At 41.4% G+C, this 22,896-nt stretch overlaps 1 protein-coding gene across 4 annotated transcripts in view; it reads left to right on the top strand.

The window, feature by feature from the left end:
• Nucleotides 1-22,896, top strand: part of tub (TUB bipartite transcription factor) — a 361,133-nt gene that overhangs the window by 239,358 nt on the left and 98,879 nt on the right. The gene's annotated exons all lie outside the window — the stretch shown is intronic.

Here is a 22,896-nt window from a genome sequence, read left to right as displayed (position 1 = left end):
AGAGTACAATGATCCCAAAATCTGAAGCCCTCCTTCCTGCAACAACTCCTAAGCTACTTGTTAAACTGTATGATTTTCCTAGTTCTGGCCTCATTCACATGTGGCATGTGTTGCAATCCTGATATCACAACCCTGGAAGTACTGTCCTTTACCTTAGCACCTAACTCCCTGCCACACTTTGCAGGGACCTGTCACCCCTCCTACCCATCTCATTGGTATTGACGTGGACCGTGAACTCTGGCTGCTCACCCTCCCACTTAAGAATGCTGTGGATCTGATCTGAGATGTCCCAGACCCTGGCACCTGGAAGGCATCACACCATCCAGGAGACTCTCTCTTGTCTACAGAACCTCCTTTCCAACCCCTTAACCAACAAATCCCCTATCACTACAGCTCACCTCTTCTCCCCCATTCCCTCTGAGCCAGAGACCTGATGCTCTGGCTTTCCTCTGCTAGGTCATCCCCTCACCACCCAACCCCCATCAGTATCCAAAGCAATATACCTGTTGTTGAGTGGAATGGCCACGGGGTAGTTTGCATTAGCTCCCTATCCCCTTTCCCCCTCTTGACAGTCACCCAGTTATCTGTGTCCTGCACCTTGGGCGTATCTATATCTCTATATGTCCTGTCTACTAACCCTTCAGTTCATCCAGTTCCAGCTGCAACTCCTGAACACGGACTGTTAGAAGCCGCAGCAGGATGCATTTCTTGGAGATGTAGTCATCAGGGCCTTTGGAGGTCTCTCTGCCTTCCCACATCCTGCAAGAGAAGCATTCCAGTATTCTTTCTGGCATCCCCACTGCTCTAAATGATCAATTAGAAAGAAATAATGAGAAAAGAAATCTACCTACAGCTGAAACTCTCCTAGCTGAAGCCTTGATAAGTCGTATCCTCAACTCTCCGCTCTAACACTGGCCCACTCACACAATAGCTACTCTCTCAATGGTCGCTCTGCTTAAACCTAAATTCTTTTTATTGGTCCTTGCCAAGTGCCTAATTATACGCAATCTAGTGTCTCCTCAGGAACTGTGCCATGCAAAAAGTGTTGACAGCCCCCACTTGCTTCTTTTAAACCCTCTGTGTAATCTGGTGTCTCTGGGACTGAGGTAAGCAAAAAGTGCAGACTGCCCCCCACTCTCACTGCGTGTCATCATTGTCTGTTCTTGCTCTACTTGGGGAATTGTGAACGGTGCTGAACATTGTGTAAGTATCAGTGAACCTCCATCCTTATGCATGAAGGAAAGCCATTGATGAAGCAGCTGAAGATTTGTTATCCAGAACTAGGGCGTGAGGCCTAGTACACAACCCGGAGAAACTCCTGCAGAGGTGTCCTGTGGCTGTGATCAACCATCTTCCCTTTTGCTAGGTATGGAGGGTTTTGCCCTCATTCTCATTGACTCCAGTTTAACCAGGGTTCTTCGATGCTAATCTCAATTATCAATCAAATAAACGCTGCCTGGGCAGGGCGAAAAGCATTATCAGGGATGCATCTCACCCTAATCATGGACTTCTTACTCTCCTCCCATCCAGTAGGTGCTACAGGAGCCTCCGCTCCCGCACCAGGATGAGCTTCTTCCCTGAGGCTGTGACCCTGCTGAACCTCATCTCACAGCGCTAAGTAGTATTGCACCCATATTGTACTGTCTCAGTACTTTTATATTTGTGTGCTGTAGCACCTAGTTTTTATTCGCAGTTATTTTGTAAATAACAGTATTCTTTGCATTTCTGGTCAGATGCTAACTGTATTTCACTGGCTTTGTATCTGTACTTGGCACAATGACATTAAAGTTGAATCTAATCTAATCTAATTATGTGCTCTGTCACTCACCTCTGGAGTTCAGCTCTTTTGTCCGTATTTGGACCGAGAGGTGAGTAAATCTGACAGGACAGAAGCTGAGCTTCTGTGAGCAGGTTGTTGCTAAGCAAGTATCATTCACAAATAGCACAGGAGTATCCCTCCATCACTCTGCTCATATTCAAGATAAAACTAATGGGTCAGTAAAGGGTGTGCTGGATTTGTCCTGCTTCTTTTGGACAGGATACACCTCATCAATTTTTCACACTGTCAGGTAGTGTACTACCAGTGTACACAGCAGAGCAGCTGTATTGGATGATCTTGGTCAAGGTTACAGCAAGTCTGGAGCACAAGTCTCCAGTCCGATTTCTGGACTGTTGTCAGGGTCCATAGCTTTTGCTGCGTTCAATGTCTTTAGCCATTTCTTGACACCAGATAATGAATCAAATTGGCTACCATCGATAATGCTGAGGACCTCTGAAAGAGGCCAAGATTGACCAACCACTCAGCCGTTCTGACAAATGCATCAGCTGTGAATGCAAATGATATTCTTCCAGCTACTGGAATTGACAGCGTGAGGTTGGGTGATAGGGATGGGGTAGTGGTGAAAGAAGACACTGAATAATGGTGGTTAAAGAAAACAGTTTCTTTTAGCAAAAGACCCAAAGATCCTCTCCAGGGCTAAAACTTGTGTCTTGGTGGCAAATACCTGTGTCTGCTCTGCCTGCTCCCGTGGGTCAAAGGAAAGGTAAATAAAATCCTCTCTCCTCAAGTGAGAAATTTGTGCAACCTCCCAAATGCAGCAGTGAGCAGCAGAATCTAAATTGTGGCTGAAATCAGAAGCAACAGCCTTGATTAATTGTGAAGCTGGGAAGCTGAGAATAGCTTAACTGTGGTCCTGAACTCCAATGGGGCAAGTCAGTGCAGGCACATGTGTGAGGTTGTGTTTAAGGTCCAGAGAAGTAAAGAAGTCTGTAAAGATACATGCAGTTTGAGTGTTGGGCCTCTAAATAGCATGGTTCTGAGGGGAAAGGGCTATAAAAAGCAGACCATACTGTGAGCAAACAAACAATCACTTTTCACACTGGAGAAATTTAATATTTCACTGTAGGAGAATTTTGGATGAAAACTATTGATATGTCATTTGGGTATTTTCTATGCCAGAGAAATGGAGATAAATTTCCTGGTAAACTCTAAGAAACCTAAAAACATATGCAAAGTTGCCATTCTCCAGTTTAAGCCGCTTTTGCATCTTACTGTATTCCCTCACCTTTTGGGGTTCTGTGAAGGAATTTTTAGGCATTGTGTGCGCTTGGAAGTAGCAATGCATATTTGACTCCCTGGCTGAAGAGAAGGACACAATGTCAGATGGGAATGTTTTCAGTCTGGGAAGCTGATGGGTATTTGCCTTTACACAGATCTAGATTTTGCACCTGGACAAATTAAATGAAGCCAGTGTGAAGTAAGTTTAAATTCCTGGAGAGGAAGTCATTGAAATCTACATACGCTTGCATCTAACCCTATGCACAACAACTTCAGCATCATTCAGGTTTTCTGGTGTGTCAATTTTAATTAGGCTGCTCAAAGGGAACCATGTCCTCCTGAGTGTTACCTGCAAGAGCCTGGCCAATTGCCATCCAGTTTCTAGCAGAAAACTGGCAGACGATGCAAAACTGACTTCAGATTATCCCAAGATCATAATTACAATTCAGAGCAGTCATAAAGATGACGAGCAAGAAGTGAGAATAATGATCTAGCAGTTTCTGTCCAGGCAAAGACCTGTTTAATGGCAGGTGTGTGTGCTTTATTTTTAATCCACCCAGGCATAATTTAGCTGTGGGTGGTCAAGACTATATAATTTGATCTTCTGTTAGCATGGTATGGTTTATACTGAATATAAAATCCAATGAATAATCTGATCCACATTGTACTTGATCCAACAGGCCATTGTCCAACGATTAAACTAGTTATAACTTCAGAGAATTTTTATGACTCAGAATGAAGCCATTCAGCCTATCAAGTTTGTGCTGTTTCATAATTCTTGATCTACTCAGACCCTTTCCTGGTAGCCCTGTAAATTACTTTTCCTCATGAATTTCTCAAATTCAATTTTGAATGTTCTGAATCCTTTGATTTGAATATTTCATTTGATTTGAAAGTGATTTCTGATTTATATTGTACTTGATGAAGAGTTGTCCAATTTTTTTGTTTGATCTAGGAGTGAATAGTCAAACAGGTTGTGCATTTGATTAGGGCTGATTAATCTAACTGGTACTGTATTACATTTAGGGGAGACTAGATTGATCGGTGCAGTATTTAATTTAATTGCTATAGAATGATTTGTGCTGTGATAGATGTTTAATTTGAATTGTGTTCTCTTTGAATGAGGCTGATAAGACTTGTGTGTGCTGTATTTGATCAAGGGATTCTTACTCAGGTACTGTATTTGATTTAGAAATGTTTAATCTGATGTGTGTTGTGCATTTAATATTTCGGTAATATTGTAATAATACTGCTTGACTAAGCATTCTTTGTTTATATAATTCATTACAGGTTATATGTAAAAGTACGTGAATGGCATACGTCATCACGCCACCACATCATTAGTGCGCACTTCTCTAAAAGTCAAAAAGCAAAACTAAGGCATGTACCTGCTTGCTCTGTGTTTTCTTTTGATTAGCTTTGTGTTTTGGAGTTACAAAACATAACTGTGGTGATGAGGATGGAATTGGAAACTCAAGAAACAGCAAGGGTAAAATAGTGTTACATGAAAATGCCACACCCAAGTTTTACAAAACCCGTCCTGTTACTTATACCATCCATGATAGAGTAGCCATGGAAGCTGCGGGAATTCTTTTCAAGATTGGGTGGAGCCCCTGGGAAACACCAGTGGTCCCAGAAGCCAAGAAGAATGAGTCTGTTAGGATCTCTGGTGATTTTAAGGTCACCATCAACCCAGTACTGGAAGTAGATCAATACCCAGTGCCCAGGATAGATGAGATCTTTACAATCCTTTCCGGAGAGAAGCACTTCAGCAAAGTGGACTTAGTTGAGGCCAACCCACAGCTGGAGATGGATGAAGAGTCCTTAGTGTTTCTCACTATAAACACTCACAAAGGCCTTCATTGCTGTCATAGGGTTATTTCTGGAGTAGCATCTGCACCTGTGCTCTGGGAGAAAGTTATGGACCAGGTGCTGCAAGGCTGCCCGGGCACTCAGAGTTACCTGGATTATATCATCGTTACCGGTGAGGATCAGAAAGAACATCTCCAGAACCTCAAGACAGTGTTGAAAAGATTAGAAGCTTATGGGCTCAGAGCGCAATGCCACAAGTGTGAATTCTTCAAACCAAGCATCACTTACTGTGGTCACACTACTGACGCAAAGGATTACACACGTGTGCTGAGAACAGTCAAGCAGTGGTAGATGCCCAATGCCACAGTTGTGGTCCTTTTTGGGATTTCTCAATTACTATAACAGGTTGCTTCAAACTTGGCTACTGTGCTCCAACCTTTGAACTCATTACTACAGATCAGAAAGAAGTGGCAATGGACAAAGCAGTGTGAGGTAGCTTTCAAAAAGGTAAAGGAAATGGTTTCATCGGACACTGTATTTATACATTATGATCCACATCTTCTGGTGATGCTTGCCTATGATGCCTTGCCTCATGGTATACATGCAGTCATGTCACATGTTATGTGATGGAAGTGAACACCCTATATCTTTTGCATCATGCTCCCTCGCCACTTCATAGAAGAATTATGCACAGATTGACGAAGAAGCCTTGAGTATGGTAATTGAACCAGTATTTGTATGGGAGAGCGTTTACCCTCATTACTGATCATCAGTCCATTTTCAAACCAGAGAGGGGCGTCCCACTAACAGCAATAGTATGAATACAGAGATGAGCTCTGTTTCTTGAGGACACAATTACAAGATCGAATTCAAAAGGACAGACAATCATGGATTTTCCTGTTTACCCTTGGAGAATGAAATACCTGAAACATTTACAAAAGAGGACGCTCCTGTTGCATTAATCTCCCTAACGCAAATCGGAAGTCTCCTTATTACAGCAGAGATGATCCAAAGGGAAGCCAGAAGTGACCCCACACTGACTCATGTCTACATGGCAACACAAAATGGCTGGAATGTGCAGCAGAAACTCCAGTTCCCCCATTTTTACCAGCACCCAGATGAACTTGCATTTGAATGAGGTTGCCTTATGTGGAGATAGAGAGTTACTGTACCATCCAAACTGAGAGCTGAAGTGTTGGAGGAGCTACACGTGGGTCATCACGGTGTGGTCGAAATGAAACTGTTGGCCAGAAGCTTTGTCGGGTGGCCTGGGATAGGATATATCAGCAGATTAAACAGCTCGTCATGCACCGTTGGGGATGCCAACACGTACAGAAGACGCAGAGAGCAGTGCCTCTCCCTCCCTGAGAATGATCTGTATTGTCCAGGTATAGTGTTCATGTGGATTTATGGGCATAGGTTTCTTGGTACTAGTGGATGCAGCTACAAAGAGGCTAGAAGTGCTCCCAATAGCCTCCACCACAGCACTGCACACTGTTGATGTGTTGAGAAAACTCTTCTCAAGGACTGGTGCTTTAGAACACTTAGGGAGTAACAATGGATCATATTTTGTTGCAGAACAGTTTCAGTCATTCTTGAAAATGAATGGAATAAAACATATTACGTCAGCACCATACTACCCAGCCACAAACGGCTTGGTGGAAAGGTTTGTTCAGATCCTAAAGAATGCACTGCCAGCAAGGTCAGTAGAACACATTACACTGACACTGAATTAGAAGCTCACCAATTTCCTCCTTACATATTGCAATGCAGCACGCTCCACAACCACCAACTCACTGTTTCTGGGTCGTCCCTTGCACTCATGCTTGGATCTCCTCAAACCCAATCTCAGAAGGAGTATGCAGGACAGATAGCTGTGACAAATCGAGGGCTTCTTAAACAAGGAGGTTCACTCCTGGACAAGCAGTCCTGGTGAGGGACTACAGTGGTGGTCAAAAGTGGGTACTTGAAAAGATTAAGTACAGAACTGGACCACTCTCCTGCACAATGAAGATTGCATCTGATGTTATCTGGAGACGACACACCGATCAGTTGAAGAGAGCAGAGTCAATCTTTAGAGAAGAAAGGTGTCCAGAGCTGTCAATGCCACTTCCTGCAGTCCCAGAGTCAACTTCTGCAACCACAACGGAGAAGGCCCCAGAACCTGAGATTGTTTCACAGCCACAAGTCTCACACGCCAAGCGAGTAAACCCTTTGTCAAGAAAGACATTTACCTACAAGAGTAAGAAATGCTTCACAGCGATTACATTTTTAGGCCTGAATAGGACAATTTAAAATTTACAGTGATGTGGATGTGTATATAGTAGTTGTATACTGTGTGTGTGTGTGTATGTGTGTGTATATATATATATAGTGACGAGAATACACATAAAATTAAGATGTTTGCTGGCCTGGGTTAGCATCAGTGACATCAGCAAGTGGTCTGCCACCTGCCCTCAGGGGAAGGAGAGATAAGGAACAATGGAGCAGCGTCTGGAGATGTGTAATGAAGGGACGGGGGAGAGAGACCTGTCTGGAGCGGCTCCCCCCTTTGAACCTTGAACTGTTTGAAATGATGGACAGGCGATACCCCAGCAGGGGGATAAAAAGGGACCGGTTCGCTAAGGCGACACACACGCCACCCGAGGTAACGAGACCCTGGAAGCGGTACGCTTCTCACGAGTCAGTGGGAAGTACCAGACAACGGCCAGGGTGGAAAGGTACGATCAGCGGGAACCCGGTGTGTGTCCGCCCTTGCCTGGGTGCCGGGTTCACTGCAGAGGATCGACCGCATCTGGAGGAGGGGTCACAGTCGGTGACCTCAGGTGACATCACCAAGGACCCGCCCAAAAACTGCTTGTGAGCCATCTCGCCGGTCTGTGAGTGAAGCCGTGTCTGAATGATCAGCTGTTCCTGTTCCCTCTCTCTCTCCCCCCACGTTGTCCATCGCCATGGCAACGATTACTGCGAACTGAACTACTAAACTGGACTGAACTTTGAGTCACTTTGAAATTTGGTCATTTACCCCTAGACAACGATAGAGCTTGATTGATGCTGTTATCTTAATTCTGTGCACATGTGTGTTTATCATCGTTGAACTGTTGCATTTATTATCCTTTCGATTACTGTGTTGCTTGTTTCTTTAATAAAACTTTCTTAGTTCTAGTACTCCAGGCTCCAACTGAGTGATCCATTTCTGCTGGTTTGGCAACCCAGTTACGGGGTACGTAACAATATATATATACTCTGAATGACTAGAAAACAATATGTTAACTATTCAAATTGAATTGCATTCTATATTATGTTGTAGTTTATGGATAAGCAGGGAGGAGTGATATGTATCTAATATTTCAATAATATTTAAGTAATATTGTAAATATATTGTTTGCTAAGTATTCTTTGTTGTTTACATAACTCACTACGTTATATATGAACGCAAACATGAGGAAATCTGCAGATACTGGAAATTCAAGCAACACACACAAAAAATGCTGGTGAACACAGCAGGCCAGGCAGCATCTATGGGAAGAGGTACAGTCGACGTTTCGGGCCGAGACCCTTTGTCAAGACTAACTGAAAGAAGAGATAGTAAGAGATTTGGGAGGGGGAGGAGGAGATCCGAAATGATAGGAGAAGACAGGAGAGGGAGGGATGGAGCTAAGAGCTGGAAAGTTGATTGGCAAAAGGGATAGGAGGCTGGAGAAGGGAGAGGATCATGGAACGGGAGGCCTAGGGAGAAAGAAAGAGGGAGGGGAGCCCAGAGGATGGGCAAGGAGTTATAGTGAGAGGGACAGAGGGAGAAAAAAGAGAGAGAAAAAAAAAATTAATTCATAAGGGATGGGGTACGAAGGGGAGGTAGGGCATTAACAGAAGTTGGAGAAGTCAATGTTCATGCCGTCAGGTTGGAGGCTACCCAGACGGAATACAAGGTGTTGTTCCTCCAACCTAAGTGTGGCTTCATCTTGAGCGCTCTGTCCGCCAGAGAAAGCAGGATCTCCCAGTGAGCACACATTTTAATTCCACGTCCCTTTCCCATTCCCGTTCTGATATGTCTGTCCACGGCCTCCTCTACTGTCAAGATGTTATATGAAGGTATGTAAATTGCGAACGTCATCATGCCTCCACATCATAAGTGCACACCTCACTAAAAGTAAAGAAAAACTAAACCTGAGATGCATATCTCCTGGCTCTGTGTTTTCTTTCAATTAGTTTTATGTTTTGGATTTATAAAACATAACAATGAGTGCTGTATTTGGTTAAGTAGTAATATGAGATCTCCATGCTGTGTTTGATTTTTAAAAAATAGTCGGATTTGTATTGTATTTCAGTAAGGCATGATTTGCTTGAGTGGTACTGTATTAGATTTAAGGGCGTTTAATCTGATAGGCACTGTATTTGATAAAAGAGTGTATTTTATCTATTGCATTTGATTCGGGGCTTGTTTTGAGTACCCTATTAAATGTGGAAATGATTAGGTAGTATGATACTATATTTGATTAAGGGCTGATTTGTTTTCTATTTGATCTGAGGGTGGTTAGTGATATTTTTTCTACATTTGGTTTAAAGGAGGCAACTAGTTTTCTGTGTGCTTTATTAAATGGTGGGAAGTTGCTCTGGTTGGATCAGTATTTAATTTACGGATCTATGCTCTGTTCTCTCAGTATTATTTTTGTTTGCAGAGTTTATCTTCTTTGCATCTTGGTTGTCTGTCTTTGTCTGTTTATGCATAGTTTTTTGTAAAACTGTATTGTATATTTTTTTTCCCTGTAAATACCTGCAAGAAAGTGAATGTCAAGGTAGTACATACTGGCCTACAGTATACTTTGGTAGGCCTACTGGCCTACTTTGATAATACATTTACTTTGAACTTTGGTTTAATTCGTACAGCATTGGATCAGTCTGATTTGTGCTGTTTCGAATGATGAGGTGTTTGGTTGGATATATTTGATTTTGAAGTGATTAGAATGATTTGCTCTACAGTTAGTCAATGGCTGTTAATTTTGATTTTGGTCATGTTTGATGAGGGATTAATTAGTCTAATCTTTCCTGCTTTTCAGTTAGGATGGAATGGTCTTAATGGTTAAAGAATTGCTTGATCTGATTTATTTGAAAAAGACATTTAGTATGAGTCGTGTTCTTCTGATTTATTTGAAAAAGAGCATTTAGTATGATTCGTGTTCTCTTTGCTTCAGGAAATTGAGTGTCATTGGCATTGTAAGCAATTCAAGGGTGACCAGCTTGACTTGTTCTATACAATATAGAACATGAAACACTACAGCACAATACAAGCCCTTAAGCCCACAATGTTGCACAGACCTTTTGACCTAACTCTAGGTTAAATCTAAGCCTTCCCTCCCACATAGCCCTCTGTTTTTCTTACCATCCACGTGCCTATCTAAGAGTTTCTTAAATGTTTGTAATGAATCTGCCTCTATCCACACTCTTGGCAGCGTGTTCTATGCATACACCACTCCCTGTATAAACAATGGACCCCTGCCATGCCGCCCCTCCCATCCCCGGATATATTCCGCCAATCACCTTAAAATTTTGCTCCCTGGTATTAGCCATTTCTGCTCTGGGAAGTAGTGGCTGTCCACTTCATCGATGCCTCTTATCACCTTGTACACTTCTAATCAGTCACCTCTCATCCTCCTTATGTGCTATATGTGATTAAAACCATTCGTTGAATTTATACTGTGTTTGATCATGGGCTGTTTAGTCTTGTTTGTGTTCCAGATGATTTCGGACTGATCAATCTGATCTGTACCATATTTGACTGAGCTGATCGACTGATTGATGCTGTTTCTGATAGGTCTCCATTGTGCTTTATTTGCTTAAGGAACAGTTATAATTATTCATGTTGTATTTTATTAACAGTGTATTAGTTAGATTTGCCCTCAATTTGATTCAGATTGTTTAGTCTGATTTGTGTTGAATTAGTTAATTGGGTGTTTGATCTGAATTATACTGTCTTTGATTTTGAAGTGATGCTGATTTGTGCTGTATTTGATCAAGGGAGTATTTGTGTTTAACCTCATCTTTGCTGTATTGATTAAGATTATTTAAGAAGTGATTAGTTTGATTTTTGTATTTGAAAAAGGAATGGTTCTTCTAATATGTACATTATTGGACTTGTACATCATTTGCCTGATTTGGATTTTATTTGCTTAAGAATTCTTAGCTATTTTTGTTATAATTAATTAAAGGGAGATTGATCTTATTTGTCTTTATGTGAATAATTTTTGTTTTATTATAATTTTTGAGTAAGGTTAGCTAGTATGATTTATGCAGAATTTGATTCGGAAGTGATAAGCAAATCCATGACTTATGTTACGTACCCCGTAACTGGGTTGCCAAACCAGCAGAAATGGATCACTCAGTTGGAGTCTGGATTACTAGAACTAAGAAAGTTTTATTAAAGAAACAAGCAACACAGTACTCTAATCAAAAGGATAATGAATGCAACAGTTCAGCAATGATAAACATACATGTACACAGAATTAAGATAACAGGATCAATCAAGCTCTATGGTTGTCTAGGGGTAAATGACCAGTTTCAAAATGACGCAAAGTTCAGTTCAATTTAGTTCAGTTCAGTTCGCAGTAATCGCTGCCGTGGCGATGGACAGTGGGGGGAAGGAGAGAGAGAGCAAAACGAATGAATATTCAAAATGACTTCCACACAGACCTTTGCAGTCAGCTTTCGGGCGAGTCCTTTGTGATGTCATCTGAGGTCACCGACCGTGACCCCTCCGTTTCCAGATACGAATCGTTTCCCTGCGGTGAACCTGGCACCCAGGCAAGGGTGGACACACACCAGGTTCCCGCCGATCGTGCCTTTCCACCCTGAGCGTCTATGGCTTGATCCCGCGATCAGCTGTCCAAAAGCTTCCCGACTTGTGAGAGGCGCACCGCTTCCAGGGTCTCGTTACCTCGGGTGTCATGTGTGTGTCCTGCCTTAGTGAACCTGTCCCTTTTTATCCCCCTGCTGGGGTATCGCCTGTCCATCACTTCAAACAGTTCAGGGTTCAAAGGGGGAGCCGCTCTTGACAGCTCTCCTTCCGTTACTCTCTCCCGTCCCTTCATTAACATCTCCAAATGCTGCTCCATTGTTTTTCTTATCTCTCTTTCTCCTGAAGACAGGTGGCAGACCAACTGCTGATCCCACTGGTGCCAGCCCAGGCCAGCTACATCTTAATCTATGTGTATTCTTGTCACACCTACTTGATTTGAATTCTATCTGAATAAGGTGTAATTTTTCTTATTTGTTGTGCTGTGGGTTTACTTGTTATTAGAATGATTTTTTTTTGCTGTATTTGTTTAAGGGATGACTTGCCTGTTAATTGTGTTCTAGATGATTTATGTTTGATCAATCTCATTTATACTGTACTTGATTGAACGGAATCAGTTTAAAGGATATTTAGTCTTATTGTGCTCCATTTAAAGAGAGATTGGTCAGATATGCGTTATGTGATTTAGTGATGATTAGTTTGATTTGTGATTTGTGTTTTGTGAATAAATTTATTCTAATTTATGCAGTATTTGATTAAGGAGTGAAGATTTCTATTAAAAGTGAAAAATCACAGTCTATACTGACCATTCTGGCCATTGACCAGAACTTGGTCGGTACTCTAATTGACTTACACCTGCTATAATTTTCCTGCTGTAAATGATAAAGGGTGTTTAGTCTTACTTATACCGTATTTGCTGAAGGGGTGTTTAATCTGCTTTGTACTACTTTTGATTATGTAGTGATTTAGCTGAATTATTTGACATTTGATTAATTTGTTCTCTACGTGACAAAGGGTGTGTACCGTATAGCCTACATTATAATAAGGGACTACGTTATGTTTTAGTAACACATCATTGCATGCGCTATTAGGCGTGTATTGATCTGTATATGTGTCAAGTTTGGACTCTATCAGTAAAGAACCATGAAACTTAGTTCCCGTCTCCAGTGTTTTTATTAATAACATAATTGTGTAAACAGGCCATATACACAACAAATTGGTGACGAGAATTATGAACCTACATCTTATCGGAACACCGTGTGTTAGTTGATAACGACACTCAGAGGAGAAGAGAGAGAAGGGAGATGAAAAGGAGCAACACACGCATCTATAAGGAGTGCGCTCGTTGCGCTAGCAAGAAGGACATAGATTTTTTTCATTTGGAAAACCAAGGGAATAACAACTTTTTCAGATTTGTTTTTACGGGACTGTTTAATGTCTTTTTCTCAGTTAGTGGATAAATATGGTTTACCTAATGTACATTTCTTTAGATATTTACAAATTAGGAATTTTTTACATGGTTTGTTGCCAAATTACCCTTCTGCTTATCCATCTAATATGACAGATGCTCTTTATCAGCTTAAACCACTTCAAAAAGGGTTGATAGCTATAATTTACAAACGGATATTGAATCTACGAATGATATCTAACAATAAAATGAAATGTGCTTGGGAATTTGAAGTTCAGGAGTCATTTTCAGATAATCAATGAAGTAAAATTCTTCATTTGGTTAATAACTCATCTATTTGTGCTTGTCATTCCTTGATACAGTTCAAAGTAGTGCATTGGCCCCATATGTCAAAGGATAAACTAGCATGTATTTTTTCCAACATCAATCCTATTTGTGACAGATGTAATAGTGAGGTGGCCACTTTAACTCATATGTTTTGGTCTTGTATAAAGTTAGACAATTTTTGGAGAGATGTTTTTAAAACATTATCAAAAGTCTTGGATTTGGACCTACAACCTAATTTACTTACGGCAATATTTGGGATTATCCCATCGAAACCAGGAAATATTTCTGTTTCTGCTCAACATATGATAGCCTTTTCAACTTTATTGGCTAGGAGAGCCATTTTACTGAAGTGGAAGGATTCTAATCCACCTACTGTCTTTTATTGGCTTTCCTCCATTATGTCCTGTTTAAGTTTAGAGAAAATAAGAAGTCAGATATTTGATACATCCTTTAAATTTGAGCAAATCTGGTGACCTTTTATTCAATATTTTCACTTAATTTGATTTATTACTTCCAATTTTTTTGAAGTTTTAGATCTGATCAGAAAGTCATATCCTCAAAATGGATTGCGCAGTCCCTTTTGTTTTTTTACCTTTTTTTTGTATAGTATAGTGGGTTTTTTTTCTTCATTTAAAATTCAAAGTTTTTTCTTTCCTCTTCATGAACTGATAAGAGAAGAATTGCTGTTTTCTTTTTTATTATATATGATATACTAGCTTAACACCATGTATGATTTTGATAATGTCTATTTCAATCTCGTTTGTACTGTTATTGATATATATTTATATATATATTTGAGATAATTCTCCTCTTGTTTGTATTTATGTTCCTTTTAAATCAATAAAAAGATTAATAAAGAAAGCAAAAAGGACACGAGAGTCAAGTGGAACGTGCAGTGACTGCAAGGAGCTAGCTAAAAAGAAAACAAGGAAAAACGGGACTAAATTAACATAACAAAGATGGTGATGATTGGAACCATTGCAGCATTTGATAGTGGCATTGAAAACTGGGTAACTTACATTGAAAGAGTGGAGAGTGGAGTTGTATTGTGATGCTAATGGTGTTAATGATGAAAAGAAAGCCAGTGTCTTACTCTGTTATGGGAGCAAAAACATACAGGCTGCTATGGAGCTTGTTAACCCCTGAAAAGCCAGCTGACAAAATGTTCAAGCAAATAGTAGACACTCTCCAACAGCATTTAAACCCCAAACCACTGGTCATTGCTTAAAAATTTAAATTTCACAAACTGAATCAGAGCAAAAATGAAAGCATTTCTGAATATTGTGCTGAATTGCACAAATTATCAGAACATTGTCAATTTGGAGCTAGTCTATCAGATGCATTGAGGGACAGGTTAGTGTGTGGCATGCACTGTGAAACTACACAGAAGAAGCTCCTGTGTGAAAAAGACCTTACATTAGAGAAGGCGCTGAACATTGCAATATCAATGGAAACAGCAGCACGGGGTGTTTCAGAGATACAACAAAAATCTCTGGAATATGCTACGAATAAAATGTCACTGAACAGAAATGAAGGAAAGAAATGTTACCGTTGTGGGAACATGTCACATGACCCTGAGGACTCTTTGGTTTAAAGACAAAGAATACAGAAACTGTGGCAAACAGGGCCACATTGACAGAGTATGCAAAGCTAGTAAACAGTAGAAAAAGGACAAAATACAGAGAAACAAGAAATCCTACATCAATGTACACAAAATGAAAGAAAGCAGTTCTGATGAAAATGACTCAGACAAAACTGAATTGTCTTGAATGCAACTTCACAGTGTGAAAGAGACAGATGATTGAAGAGTAATATGGATCACTCCACAAGTGCCAAGTGTGAGACTGAAAATCAAGTCAGACACAGGCTCCGCTTTAACAGTGATCTCTGTACACGACTACAAACGACTGTTTTCTCACATACCTCTGAAATGAACTAGACTACTGCTAAAGACTTACAGAGGACAGAGAGTGTATACCAAAGGTAAAATTAAAGTGACAGTGATCTACGGAGACAAAACACAGCAGCTGAACCTCTATGTACTGAAAAATGGAGGACCACCGTTGCTGGGATGTGAATGGCTCAGGAAAATCCAGTTGGATTGGCACACCATCAAGGCACTAGATGTGTCAGCAAAGGCAGGCAGCAAGGCTACATCTGAGAGACTGACAAATACTTGCTGACTCTGCGGAAGTATTCATGAAAGGAATAGGAACACTTCAGGGCATGAAGGCAAGGATGAGATTGAGAAAAATGCATGTCCAAAATTTCACAAAGCCGGACCAGTACCATATGCAATCTGTCCTACAGTAGAGGCAGAGCTGAAAAATCTGGAGCAGACTGGGGTCCTGTCAAAGGTGGATTGGAGAGAATGGGCCACACCTGTTTTTCCAGTGATGAAGAAAACCTCCAGCACAAAACCAGGAAAACCAAGCAAGGTGCGCATATGTGGAGACTTCAAAGTGACTGTTAACCCAGTTCTCCGCATAGTACAGTATCCTCTTCCTCATATTGAGGACATCTTTGCTTCCCTGTCAGGAGGGGAACATTTCACAAAAATTGATTTGGCCCAGGCTTATCTCCAAATGGAAATCGATGAAGCATCCAAGAAATACCTGACAATAAATACACACAAAGGACTTTACCAGTATAACAGGTTGGTGTTTGGTATAGCATCAGCTCCTGCAATCTGGCAAAGGCCAATGGACCAGGTCCTGCAGCGGATTCCAGGGACTCAGTGTTACCTGGATGACATCATTGTCACCGGCAAAGATGACGACGAACATCTTTTTAACCTTGAACAAGTGCTCACCAGGTTACGCGAATATGGGCTCACAGCTAATCGATGAAAAGGAAATCGCATACTGTGGGCATGTGATCAACAAGGATGGCTTACTTGTGTCTCAAGAGAAGATAGAAGTGGTGCTTAAAGCACCACCACCTGAAAATGTGTCTCAGCTGAGAGCATATCTTGGACTAGTGAACTATTACCACAAGTTCTTGCCTAACCTATCCACAGTCCTACACCCACTAAATGCACTATTACAGACAGAGACACAATGGAAGTGGACTGGGAGCTGTGAGAATGCGTTTCAAGAAACTAAAAGACTCATAACTTCAGAAGGGGTGCTCACGCACCTTGACCCCTCCTTACCAATCTGATTGGCTTGTGATGCCTCGCCCCATGGGATAGGAGCTGTGTTATCGCACAAGTTTCCAGGTGGCTCAGAAAGACCAATAGCCTTTGCCTCAAGAACACTAACTTCAGCTGAACGCAACTACACACAGATTGACAGAGAGGCCCTAAGCCTCGTGTGGGGAGTCAAGAAATTCAGTCACTACCCGTGTGGTCAAAAGTTTACCCTGCTGACTGACCATCAGCCTCTCGTGTCAATCTTCAACCCAAGAAAAGGCATTCCGGTGATGACAGCACAAAGGCTGCAGCAATGGTCTCTTTTCTTAGGAGGTCACAGGTATGACATTGAACACAAGGGGACCAAGCAACATGGCAACGCAGATGGTTTGTCACGTTTACCACTGCTGACTTCAGAGATAACTACACAAATGGATTCAGCAGAGGCCTTTCACACAACCATAGTTGAACAATTACCAGTGACAAACAGACTCACTGAAAGGGAAACATGCAATGACCCTATGTTTTCAAAAGTGTATGACATCACGGTAAAGGGATGGCCAGCGCAGGGTAACACACTGTTTCCAGCCTTTTCAGCGAGGAAGGAGCACTTGTCAGTGTGTCGGGGAACACTAATGTGTGGCTCACGAGTTGTGATTCCTTCCAAGTTACGCACCAGAGTGCTGGAGGAACTGCACGAGGGGCATCTAGGTACCGTGAAGATGAAAAAGTCTTGCCCGTGCCTATGTATGGTAGCCAGGAATCGATAAACAGATTGAGGACTTGACCAAGAACTGCCCTGGATGTCAAAAGATCCAGAACACACCACCATAAACCTCTCTCCATCCATGGAAGTGGCCCTCATCACCATGGCAACAAGTGCACATCGACTTTGCTGGGCCATTTATGAACTCTATCTTTTTAATCACTGTCGATGCACATTCCAAATGGCCAGAGGTCATCAAAATGAAGACAATCACATCGGAAAAGAGCATTACAGTTCTGAGGGCCATGTTCACCAGGAATGGCATACCAGAACAAATCTGCACAGACAATTGGCGACAATTTGTCTCTGAAGAATTCCAAAGTTTTATGAAGAACAATGGAATCAAGCACTTTACATCGGCCCCTTACCATCCATCCACAAATGGCTTGGCAGAAAGATTTGTGCAAACATTCAAGAAAGCCCTCAAGGCAAGGGACAGCAAAAATCGACTACTGCAACACAAGATAGACAACTTCCACCTTGCCTATCGTAATGCAGTACATGCAACCATTAATCAGACTCCAACGATGATGTTTCTGAACAGGAACCTGAGGTCCCGCATGGATCTTCTCAAACCAGATGTACGGCGTGATGTGGAGAACAGACAGTTCAAACACTTGAATGTGAAGTCAACATGGAGCTTTAGTGTGGGACAGTCAGTTCTTGCATGTGATTACCGGACTGAAAAGTGGCAACTGGGTACAATTTCCGCCATAGACGGGCTACTGATGTATAGAGTACAGGTGGGAGAGAATGTATGGAGATGTCATGTGGACCAAATCCTGGATGCTCAGGTGAAAAACACAACAACACCTTGCCCAGACTCCCCGGACATAGAAGCAAACACTCCTGATGTGACTACATCAGTCTCATCTACAGATAAGCCTGTCATCAGTGCTGAGGACCCACCTGATGTACCTGTGGAGACTCATTCCCCAAAGCAAACGTTTCAGGACAGACGTTACCCGGAGAGGCAGAGAAGACCCCCCCAGAGACTTGAGTTATAAAGAGGTCTTAGACCAAAAGTAAAAAAAAAAGGCTTGTTATAATTTGATATTATTAAGTTACTTTGTTATAATTTGTAAACAAATAGTAGGCGTTTGTATGTTAAGGGTAAACATATTTGTTTAGCATAGTGCCCCAATAAAAAAAAGTTGGTACACTATTAAAATAAAAGGGGAGGAGTGTACCGTATAGCCTACATTATAATAAGGGACTACTTTATGTTTTAGTAACACGTCGTTGCATGCGCTATTAGGTGCGTATTGATCTGTATGTGTGTCAAGTTCGGACTCTACCAGTAAAGAACCATGAAACTTAGTTCCCATCGCCAGCGTTTTTATTAATAACATAGTTGTGTAAACAGGCCACATACACAACAGGGGGATTTTCTGATTTGTATTGATTTTAATCAAGGATTGATAAGTTTGATTTGCTGTATTCTATTAATCGATGATTACTTTGACTTGCACCACATTTGATCGAGGGGTGACTTTTGGTCTATTTATTCAAGGAGTCATTAGTAAGTGCTATATTTGTTCAAGGTCTGTTTGTGCCGTACTTAACTTAGAAGGCATTGTCAAAGGGCTTTTAAGAAAGACTGGATCTAGAAGATTAAGTGGGCTAGCAAAGTGGATTCAAAATTGGCTCACTGATAGGAAAGAGAGTGTGATGGTTGAAGGTCGATTCTCTGACTGGAGGCCCATGACTATTGGGGTGCCCCAAGGGGTCAGTGTTGGTATTTCTGTTATTCATTAGTTATGTAAATAATTTGGAACAAGAATGTACATGATATAATTAGAAAATTTGCTGGTGATACCAAATAAGGGGACCTTGTTAATTGTGAAGCAGGTTACAATGAATTACAAAGAAATCTTTGTCAGTCAGGGAACTGGGCTGAGAAACGGCAAATGTATTTCAACTTGGATAAATGTGATACAATACATTGTGGACAGTCAAACTGGTGTAGGACTTACACAGTGAAAGGCAGGTCACTGACCAGTGGTGTGGAACAGAGGGACCTGGCTATACAAATGCACTGTCCACTGTAAGTAGCCACACAGGTAGATGGGTTGGTGAAGAGGTGTTTAGCATGCTGGCCTTCAGTAGTCAGGGGCCTGAGAGTGGGAGAATGGATAGTATACTTATATAAGACCCTAAGACATATGAGCAGAAATAAGCCATTCAACCCATTGAGTCTGTTTCACCATTTCATCATGGCTAATTTATTATCTCTCTCAACCCCACCCTCTTGCCTTGTCCTTGTAATCCTTGACACCCTTACTAATCAAGAACCTATCAACCTCCACTTTAAACATACCTAATGACTTGGTCTTCATAGCTGTCCCACCCTCTGGATTAAGAAATTCTTCCTCATCTCTGTTCTAAAGGGATGGGTTGTGTCTGGGCACAGCTACATATCGATTATAGTACAGTACACAGGAGATGGCTTTAACTGGTGTATTTACATTGCATATAGAGAGAGAGAGAGAGAGAACAATGTGCAAGCACAGACAACAGATCAATATGTAGTGCTAAGGGTATGAAGGGTCATTACTCTAAAAGAAATAGGTCCATACATTACACTTCTTCCCCCTTTAGATTAATGCAACATAAAACTGTATATGAACAAAACATTCAATTTTCCTTTCATAAACCCATATTCCAAATAAACATGCTCTCACAATAACAGTCCATAACTAACTTAACAGTTCCAAAGGTTCAGTCTTTTGGGTGGCACTCTGTTGCTGTCAGGATAACACATCTGGACCTGTGGAGTGGCATCAAGTTTGCCAGGTGTCTTGTCTAAGACAATGGTCTTGGTTTCTCACGTCATGTTGCTGTCAGTAACGTGATCATCACTGAGAGGCAAGTACGGTGTGTTATTGGATGTAAACAACTCAAGTGTGTTCTTCGGTTAAGCATCCAGTATCTGGTCCACATGACGTCTCCATGTCTGATCTCCATCATCCACTGTGTACATCAGTGGTCCATCAAACCCTCATACCTTAACCCTTTCATTCCCAGAATCATTCTCATGACGTTCCTCTGGACCCTCTTCAATGCCAGCACACCTTTTCTTAGATAAGGGGCCCCAAACCGTGCACTGGTGATCAGTCAATATAAAAGTTAGTGGTGAGGCACATTGAGACTATTGTGTGCAGTTTTGATAACCCTGTTATCGGAAAGATGTTGTCATGCTGAAGATGGTGCAGAAGAGATCTACGCGGATGCTGCCTAGGCAAGAGGGCATAAGCCATAGGGAGCTATAGGTCATGCTAGATCTTTATTGATCAGAGCGCAGGAGAATGAGGGGTGACCTCACAGAAGTTTATAAAATTCTAAGGGGTATGGATAAGTTGGACAGGTGTACTCTTTTCCCCCAGAGTTAGGGAGTCCAAAACTTGAGGTCATAGATACAAGAGGGGAGAGATTTAAATAGGACTCGAGACTCGTGCTAAATGAGTGTTCTGTTTTGACTGACTGAGATGAGATTAATGAGTACAGTACTTGGAGGCAGTGGTTGAAGTGGGAACCTCTGCAACATTTAAGGGGCATTTGGACAGGTATGTGGCAGGGAGGACTTGTCAGGGTTATGGGATGAGTTTAGACAACGGGGATCATACCGAGTGTGCCGTGGTCGGCATCGATCAGTACGGCCAAAGGGCCTGTTTCTGTGCTATGATACCTCACTCTTTCACTAGTGGGTGTTTGATCTGCTTTGAACTGTATTTAAGTCAACAGTTTGATTAGTGCTTCATTTCATTAAAAAGCTAATTTGTGTTGATTAAGGTGTGTTTAGTCTCAGGTACTATATTTGAAAATTTGATAATTAGTCTCCTTTGTGCTGTGTTTCATCAGGAGGTGATTAGAGACTTTTGTACTGTACTGGGGGAATACTACTTTTTTTCTCTTTTTATTAAGTGATATTTAGTCTTATTTGTCGCATTTGATTATGGATGAAGGTGCTGATGTTTGATTAAAAAATGACTGATTCTACCTGTATGGTATCTGAGGAAGTGTGATTAATATAATTTGTGCTACAGTATGTTTGATTAAGGAGTGAATAGGTCAATTTGTTATGTGTTCAATTGGTGCATGATTAGACAGACTGGTGTATGGTATCTTGGAAAAGGTAGTCTCGTTTGTGCAGTATTTGGTGAGAGTACTGGTCTCATTTGGGCTGGGTTTATTTAGAGATATCTAGTCTGATTTCTGCTGCATTTGATTTCACTTTTCTTGTGCTGTATTTGCTCAAAGCATATTTAGTCTCCTTTTAGCTGTATTTGATTAAGGGACAAATATTTTGATTTCTACTGTATTTGGTTAGGGGGTGAATTGTTTGCCTTGTGCTATAGTTGTTTAACAGGGAAATCTAGCCTGATTTGTGCTGTATTTGGGAGTAATAAAACAGAAGGTGGTAGAAACACTGCAGGGAGTAAATGAGGATACGGGGAGAGGGTGACTTTTGTGGTTTGTAAGCTTTGCTTCAGGAACATTGTCATTTGATAAAAATCAAGTGTGTTTTATTTTAAAATAAAACACATGTTGAGAATCAAAAATTCATAAGGAAAAGTCTGAACACCCACTTTACAACTGAGGTGAAGGACCGTCCTGTTAAATGGAGATGCAAGAGGCTGCAGATACTGGAATCTGGAGCAACAGACAAGATGCTGGAGGAATTCAGCAGGTCAAGTAGTATCTGTGGAGGCAAATGGAGAGTCAACATTGATTATCCATTTCCCTTTACTGAGTTACTGAGTCCCCCCAGCATCTTGATGCGTATTATTCCATTGCAAAAATGATTACCTCATGTAAGGTGATGAATCTGAATTGTGTTGTATTTAATTTATCCATTTAATGTTTAAATTACCAATGAATAGACATCTAGTAGTCACAGCAATCAAGGAATACAACTCAACCAACACAGATCAAAGTTGCTGGTGAACGCAGCATCTCTAGGAAGAGGTGCAGTCGACGTTTCAGGCCGAGACCCTTCGTCAGGACTAACTGAAGGAAGAGTGAGTAAGGGATTTACTCGCTCTTAAATCCCTAAAGGATTTAAATCCCTTACTCACTCTTCCTTCAGTTAGTCCTGACGAAGGGTCTCGGCCTGAAACGTCGACTGCACCTCTTCCTAGAGATGCTGCCTGGCCTGCTGCGTTCACCAGCAACTTTTATGTGTGTTGCTTGAATTTCCAGCATCTGCAGAATTCCTGTTGTTTGCGTTTTTAAAAGGAATACAACTCATTGAGTTCCATACTAAAGTGCCATTTAGGGAACCACTCAACTTAAAATACTCAAGATGTGCTCCAACTAGCAAGGGACACTTAATAGAGAGCGATACTATTGAGCAATGTGCTTTATGGCAGTTAATTCAGGCACGATGTCATATGTCTCTTATTTACTTATGCAAGGTAAGTCACCTTGTCGTTGTGGAGAGGTTCGTCAGTTCCTGACATCCCAAGACCAATGCCATCCTCCTGATAGGGTCATCCATGGTGGCTAGATCAGGGGGTAGGTTCCAGACAAAGACCGATCCAACCAAGACCTCAACAGTGGAGCTGACAGAAGATAATGGCAGATCACAACAGCAGTGAAG

Source organism: Mobula hypostoma, chromosome 11 (genome assembly GCF_963921235.1).
Source record: "Mobula hypostoma chromosome 11, sMobHyp1.1, whole genome shotgun sequence".
Classification (NCBI taxonomy): domain Eukaryota; kingdom Metazoa; phylum Chordata; class Chondrichthyes; order Myliobatiformes; family Myliobatidae; genus Mobula; species Mobula hypostoma.
Note: the sequence above shows the minus strand (reverse complement) of the source record. Positions and strands in the feature narration are given on the sequence as shown.